The sequence below is a fragment of the Ursus americanus genome, chromosome 16, assembly GCF_024610735.1.
Source record: "Ursus americanus isolate L20-20 chromosome 16, mUrsAme1.1.p, whole genome shotgun sequence".
Classification (NCBI taxonomy): Eukaryota; Metazoa; Chordata; class Mammalia; order Carnivora; family Ursidae; genus Ursus; species Ursus americanus.
In genome coordinates, this window is record NC_142142.1 from 45826858 (window position 1) to 45834231 (window position 7374).

Genomic DNA, 7374 nt, shown 5'->3' on the forward strand with positions numbered 1-7374 from the left:
GTGCTTCTTACATTGAAACTAAAATACTACCTCATAGTGTCAACCTGTATCAAAGGGCTTTCTTACCAGAAGACCTGGGGCGGGGGGCGGGGGAAGGATTGTCATAGCCTTAATTCCCATCCCAGTAGATGTTATTATCACTGGCGGAATCTTCCCACTCACAGGTGTCTGGCTTTGGGCATTTCATTTTTTTTTTTAAAGATTTTTATTTATTTATTTGACAGAGATAGAGACAGCCAGCGAGAGAGGAAACACAAGCAGGGGGAGTGGGAGAGGAAGAAGCAGGCTCATAGCGGAGGAGCCTCATGTGGGGCTCGATCCCGTAGCGCCGGGATCATGCCCTGAGCCGAAGGCAGACGCTTAACTGCTATGCCACCCAGGCGCCCCGGGCATTTCATTTTTTTAAAAAATTTTATTTATTTTTGCAAGAGAGAGAGAGAGAAAGCACGAGTAAGGGGGAGGGGCAAAGGGAGAAGCAGGCTCCCCATTGAGCAGGGAGCCCAATGTGGGACTCAATCCCAGGACCCTGGGATCATGACCTGAGCCGAAGACAGACGCTTAACTGTCTGAGCCACCCAGGCACCCCAGGCATTTCATAACCCTAATGACAGAGCTCACCGCAAACTGCTCCTCAGGACAATGGTATCAAGGGCCCCTTCCTGCTGGGTAGGTTCCAACATTTTGCACTCTTATACTCTCTTTTGGGAAGTTGTGATACCTACTTCACACCATGTGCTTAAAGTAACAGAGAATGAGGAGACCTACCCTGGAGTCACACCATAAATCAGGGACAGGTCATTTGTCCAGTGTGGTCATCAAAAAGCAGGGAGCAGAGTAGGAGTTTGAACCCTGAAGTAGGCCCCCCAGCCCCACCCTTCACCAGCTCTGTCAACTCGAACAAGGTATTTAACCTCTCTAAGCCTGAGTTGCCCTGAATGAAAAACGGAGACACCCTGCCCTGGATGTCAATGAGATCCAAAGGCAGACTGTTTGGAACATGGAATGCGAAACATTTTAGCTGTTACTCATACTGTCTGTCCACACTGCTCTTCTGGGCCAGGGCACCCACTTAGAGACCTCGTACTTACGCTTACTGGCTGGGTAACCCTGACCAAGTTGCTTAATCTCTCCATTCTTCTCTCATAATCCAACCTACCTTAATCTCGAAAATGTGGATGATAATAGGTCCTTCATAGGACTGTTTAGAGGATTAACTAAAATAATACATTTGAAACAACTAGCATGGTTCCCGATACATAATGAACCACTAAAATACGTTAGTTCCAACTTCCTCATCTCTAGTTACCCTATGTGTGAGCAAGTTACTTATCTCTTCTAATAGAAGCCTCACAGGGTTGCAAAGATTAACATAACATCTGTAAATTATCTGGGAGGTAGCAAATGGTGAATATATGCTAATTACCTTCCATCCCTTTCGAAACTGCTCAAAATTCATTTTTACCTGAAAGTATCCCACCATATCTCAATCACTCATGATCTCATTCATCCTTTCCTTAAGATCCTGTAATACCAGTTTGTTTCATTTGCATGTATTTACATCTTTTTCCCATTCCCTCATTTATTTAGTGAAAATGTATTAAATACTTATGTGCTGTCAGGCACTGTGCTGCTCTATTCTGATGTGCATGTATTTCTTTTATATTGATGTTCGATCCTCAGTAGCTACAAATGTGTGTGTGTGTGTGTGTGTGTATGTACACGTAGTGTGTGTGTAAGTAGGCTCCATGCCCAACATCGGATTCAAACTCACAACCATGAGATCAAGAGTTGCATGCTCTATCAACTGAGGCAGCCAGGTGCCTCCAGTTTTCCACGTGTTTTAACCTTTTACCACCTCCTGCAAACATAGCCATAGCCATAGATTCACTGAGCTAGAAGGAGACCCAGAGATTCTATCAGACACTGTTTTTATTTTAGAGCCCAGAGAGGATAATCGACTTACACTCACTACTAAAGCTAAAATGGTGGTGATTTCTTACGTCCTTATCCATTGTTCTTTGAACTATGCAAACACTTCTTGCCACCTGTTCCATGGAACACTAGTTCCTTGGAATGTTCACAGGCGGCACTCCAACAAAGGGTTCTATGGCCAAGTGCGTTTGAGAGATAATGGATTCAGCAAAGTAAACTACGTTTGATTTTGGATTTTTTTGGTTTTTTTACTGCAAGACTTTTCAGAGCCTTTCTTATGTTTATGAACACTGTGAATTTACAGGAGAGGGATATAGCACGCTTCACTCGTTAAATGCATTCAATCAGGAGACACTTTCCCATAGAACATTTGGGAACCTACTGATCTAAGACATAGATTTAGGGAACAATAGTGCTACACCCTGGAAACGCAACCAAGTAATGTGCCTGCTCAGTTTGTGTGACCCCCAGAAAGGTGATAACTCGTGACAGGCATTCAGTGAGTCCTCTTTAAGAGTGTAAGAGTGGTAGTGGCAGGGTAGTCATAGCACTTAGTTGTCAACGGACAGCTTTGGTGATACAGCAGAGCTCAGCTGAATCCAAAAGTGAGATCCTCCTTTCCTCTCTCCTCGTGCAGTGTTAAGTCTGTGACAGTCATCCCCACAACTGCTCTGCTCCCTCAGACTTGGGAGGAAACAAATAGTAAGTACTCTTTGAGCAAGTTCAGAAGGGAGCAAGAAAGGGATATTAATCATTAATATTTTTTTTAAAAAAAGCTTTCTTAATTGACCAGTTGCTAAATGCTGAGCACTGTGCTAGGTGATATGTTTATGTTTATATTCATTATCTATCTATATTATGTCTGTATCCTTATAATCACTTGAAGAGGAAAATATCCACCTCCCCATTTTGAAAATAAAAAAGCTAGAGCTCAGAAAGTTTATGGGGCAAGAAGCCAAATTAATTCAATGACAAAAATGACAACTACTAGCTTTCTTATAGTCATTTCAGTCCTAGAGGACCACAGGGATATTGTGTACTAGAACACACTTTATAGGACATAGTTTTCTCTTTCATGAGAGAGGCAATTAGAACAAATGTTGATTAATGCCCAATTAAGTAAGAAATGGAGCCAAGAAAATTCCTTTCTCAGTTGTCTCCCCCAAGGGTCCATGCACTGGGCTCTGTCAGCTAGAATATGTGAAAGATACAGGACTCCTGTTAGTGCATGAAAAGGAGCCACGTTTATTGTTGTCATCATTTCACAGGATATGTAAGTCAAGCCATTATGCTGTACCCCTTAAACTTATACAGTGCTAGATGTCAATTATATCTCAGTAAAACTGAAAAAATTAACAAAAGGAACTATGGTATCAACTGATCGGAGAGGACACTTTGTATACACAATGAAATGAAGACCTAATTTTCTCCCCAGCTCCAATAGGAACAGGCATGTGGAACCAGGACAGTTGTTTAATTCTTTCTCTCTCTCACCCAAAATATCTGTGAAAATTAATAAAGAGAAACCTCACTGAAGTAAACTCCAGATTCTAGAAAGGGAAGCCTGGACTATTCAATGTCAACTACAAGAACTGTCAATTACAGACCCCAACAGAAGACAAGACAATAGAAAAGAATCATCAATTGCAAGCCCCAACAAGGGAAGATGTACATTGCATCTCCTACAAGAGATCCAGTATCCTTGCAACTCAGCTAGTGAGAAACCATCATCTCCCTGACCTCTTACTTTTCTCCAGTGGACTTTCCTGCAGAACAACCCCTCCCAACTTCCTCCTTCTCTATAAAATAACATTCCTCTACTTTGCTGGACTTGCCTATGGTTTTTGCAGTAGCTTCCTTGTTATGAATTGCAATGATCTGTTATTCCTGAATAAACACATTTTTCCGGTAAAATAACGGATAATTTTATTTTTAAGGACACCATATCCTTTTGGACTCCACACTCACCTCACCCTTCATCCCACACCTGGGGTGAACATGAGACTCCTTCCAAACTAAACCTTCCTAAGAACTATAGTTCATTCCTCCCTACCTGTCCCAGATGGGGGCAAGTCAAAGCACCAGACACCCTTTGGTAGCAGCCACAGGATGAGAAAAGGGCTGAATTGCCCCCTTCAAGAGGTCAGAACCCTAAGGGCAGTCGTGGCCACCTCTACCTCCTGGCCAGAAACACAGTGAGGCTCTTTTTTTTTTTTTTTTCCAAGGGGATTTGGAATGAAACCAAGCTAATAAGAGAGTAAAGGCAAGAGGAAAGAAGAGAGCAAAGCTTTGTTATTTCCCCCAGGCAAAATATACCAAGAAGCTTCTGTGATATAAATTATATTTACAGAGCTGAGACTGGAGAAGAGAGAAGGTGGACATTAGGGTGGTTTTGTCATCAGAGGATTCTACTGTGTTTGTCCTCAGAAATATCTGCTGTGTGGCTGTGCAGATGTGCTAAGGGGCTGGGGTGGGGTCGGTGGGTAAAACATCGGTATTGTATACCAACTGTTACAATATATCAGATATTGTAGGAAGTGCTAGCAATTCAAAATTCCCTGTAATTCTCACACTACCCTGATGAAGTTAAATTTAGTCACCCCCCCCCACTTTATAGAAGAGAAAGCAGGTTTTTGTTTTTTGTTTTGTTTTGAGACAGAGCTAGAGAGAGAGAGAGAGAGAGCTCACACATGTAGGAGGGGAGGGGCATAGGGAGAAGCGGACTCCCCACAATGCAGTGATGCAGGGCTCAATCTCAGGACCCCAAGATCATGACATGAGCCGAAGGCAGATGCTTAACCAACTGATCCACTCAGGTGCCCGAGAAAGCTAAGTCTTAACAAAGGTTCAGTAACTTGTCCAAAACCACACAGTTAAGTATTTAATGTGGGAACCTAATCTTTTATCTGTGACAAATAATAATCCCAACGGTCTCACATCTGAATGTAGCATTTCAACATATTCTTTTAGGATCGCACACAATCCTTAAGATAGATCAAACACTTCTCTCAATTTGGATGAGGAAACTAAGGCTCAGAGGTAACCCTATTCCAAACAGGTAGAAAATGACACAGGTCTGGAATCTAAGACTTAACTCTACCACTCAGTCACTCTAGCAAAATATGCACTTTCTGAATTTTGAAATTCTGATGCTTTCAAGAATCAGAAAACATGTCACTTACTTGAAGAATGTCCCTGAAAAATTCCCATGGCCCAACCAGTCACTGCAAAGGGCAAATGTTAGGGGGAAAAAAAACCCAAAAGGCATAGAAGGCCAGAAGAGTCCCTGGGATTTCCAGTCATTGTGCAGGGGATCCGGGAGCTGGAGTCCCTCTGCCTCTGCCTCTCATAGATTTCAGGCCAAACTTTTAGGTTTTCCTGTGTAGAAAAGCTTCCTATTAAAGCTTAATGATGGTAATAATAAAAGCAGATCCTCATAGGCACACCTCTGGGGCAGGCTCCACTTCAGACCACTGCAGTAAAGCAAATATTGCAATAAAGTGAGTCAAATGAATTTTTTGGTTTCCCAGCGCATATAAAAGTTGTATTTATGCTAAACCATAGTCCATTCAGTATGCAATAGCATTGTATCTAAGAAAATAATAATAATGCCCATACCTTAATTTTAAAATACTTCATTGCTAAAAATAGGCTAACCACCATCTGAGCTTCCAGGGAGCCATAATCACGCATCACAGATCACCATAACAAATACACTACTATGGAGAAGTTTGAAATATTGAGAGAATTACCAAAATGTGACACAGAGACAGGAAGTGAGCAAATGCCTTTGAAAAATGGCGCCCATAGACTTGCTTGCTGCACCCGGGCCACAAACCTTCAATTTCTAAAAAAGCACAAAAAAAGGAGGTACGCCGTAGTTAATGTTATAAATTTGAGGCACTGTTAGAAGTGAGACAGGGGACCATGTGAACAAGCTCCAAGTGAAAAACATTACACACCAGGGGCGCTTACCATTGGCTAACATTGCTAACCCGCTGCTCTTACAGAGCAGAACCAGGACGCGGCCAGGATAAGCCCTCGCTACAAGAGGCTCATAAAACAGAGGACGCCGGCTCCAAAAAGCGCCAATGAGAGCTTGCGATGCCCGCCAATGTCGACCAATCAGGATGAAGCCTTTCTAACCAATCAGAATGAGACCCTTCCAACCAATCAGGATGAAACACTCCCCTCATTAGCACATTGGACGAGAGCGGGAACCTGCGTGGGAACTCTATGGAAGCAGGTTCAGCCTCTGACGGTGCCGGCTCTTGCTTCAGTTCAGGTTGTATCCGTGCCTTTGGCTTTTGGGTTCTTCCCAGTTCCTTTCCTTGTCGAGCCTAGAAACTGGTCGCCCGTAACAGAAGTAGTTTACTTTTTTCTACTCATTTAATTAGGAGTCATGGAATGAGATAGGTACCATTATCTCCTTTGGTAGTTGAGAATGAAGCGCCACAAGGTGAAATAATGTGCCCAAGACGACCTAGCTAGTCAGGGCAGGGCAGGGATTTAAGCCCAGGGAGTCTGCTGCCAGAGTCCGAGTGCGAGAGAGCTGGTGGCTAGCTAGGGTGTTGTTAGCTGCTCTGGCAAGTTCCGTGGGCACCAGCTTACTGAATAGTTAGACCCCAGGGTAAGCGCCTGCATCTGAGGGAAGGATGCTCTGGGACCATCATTTCCCTTCCTTCAACCTGGCCTTTGCCCACAGGCCCTTAGCTAATTTCTCTGCCTATCTCCCTGCCAGTGTCACCAGCTGACCCTTGTCAGCCCATTACAAAGAGAAGCCAGATTGGCTGGGGGAAGGGTGCCAAGCAGGGGACTTCTCTTCCCCTCCTCCTGGGAGCACCCATCTGGTCTGCGTCACCTGCTGATCTGTTCTCTGAGAAGCTTGCTTTCAGGTGAGGACAGTGGGATTTGGTCCCGTGAACCACACCTGTTAATCCAGTTGGGCCTTTTCTCCTGACTGTTAGCATCACCCAAACCTGCGGGATCTATTGTTGGCATTGAAACAAGGCTTTACCAGGAGTCCAGACACAGAGAGGGCGAGGTGCTTCCAGACTTTTCTTTTAGGGAGCACATTTGACCTCAGGGATTAGAATGACTTCCTCTACTCTTTCCCCACTGGGTGTTGTGACATGTTGTTGAGGAATAGAGGCAAAAGGATATGGGTGGGATATGGATGAGTGGCAGCCTGAGGTGGTAGATAAATACAAGCATAAGCCTCAGGAAGCCCAATTTCAAGTCCAAAGTTCACTGGAAATAAGCTGTTTGAACTTAGGATCATTATTTCCCTTCTTTAGGCCTTTTCTCATTTATAAAATAAGAGCATTGGATTAGATGGACCCTAGGAGATTTCTTCCACATTGCTAGAAATGGAAATATTCCTCCAAGGGGTGCTTTTCCAAGGAGAGAATAGGGAAAGAGCCCAAGGTGGCTCCCTATTCC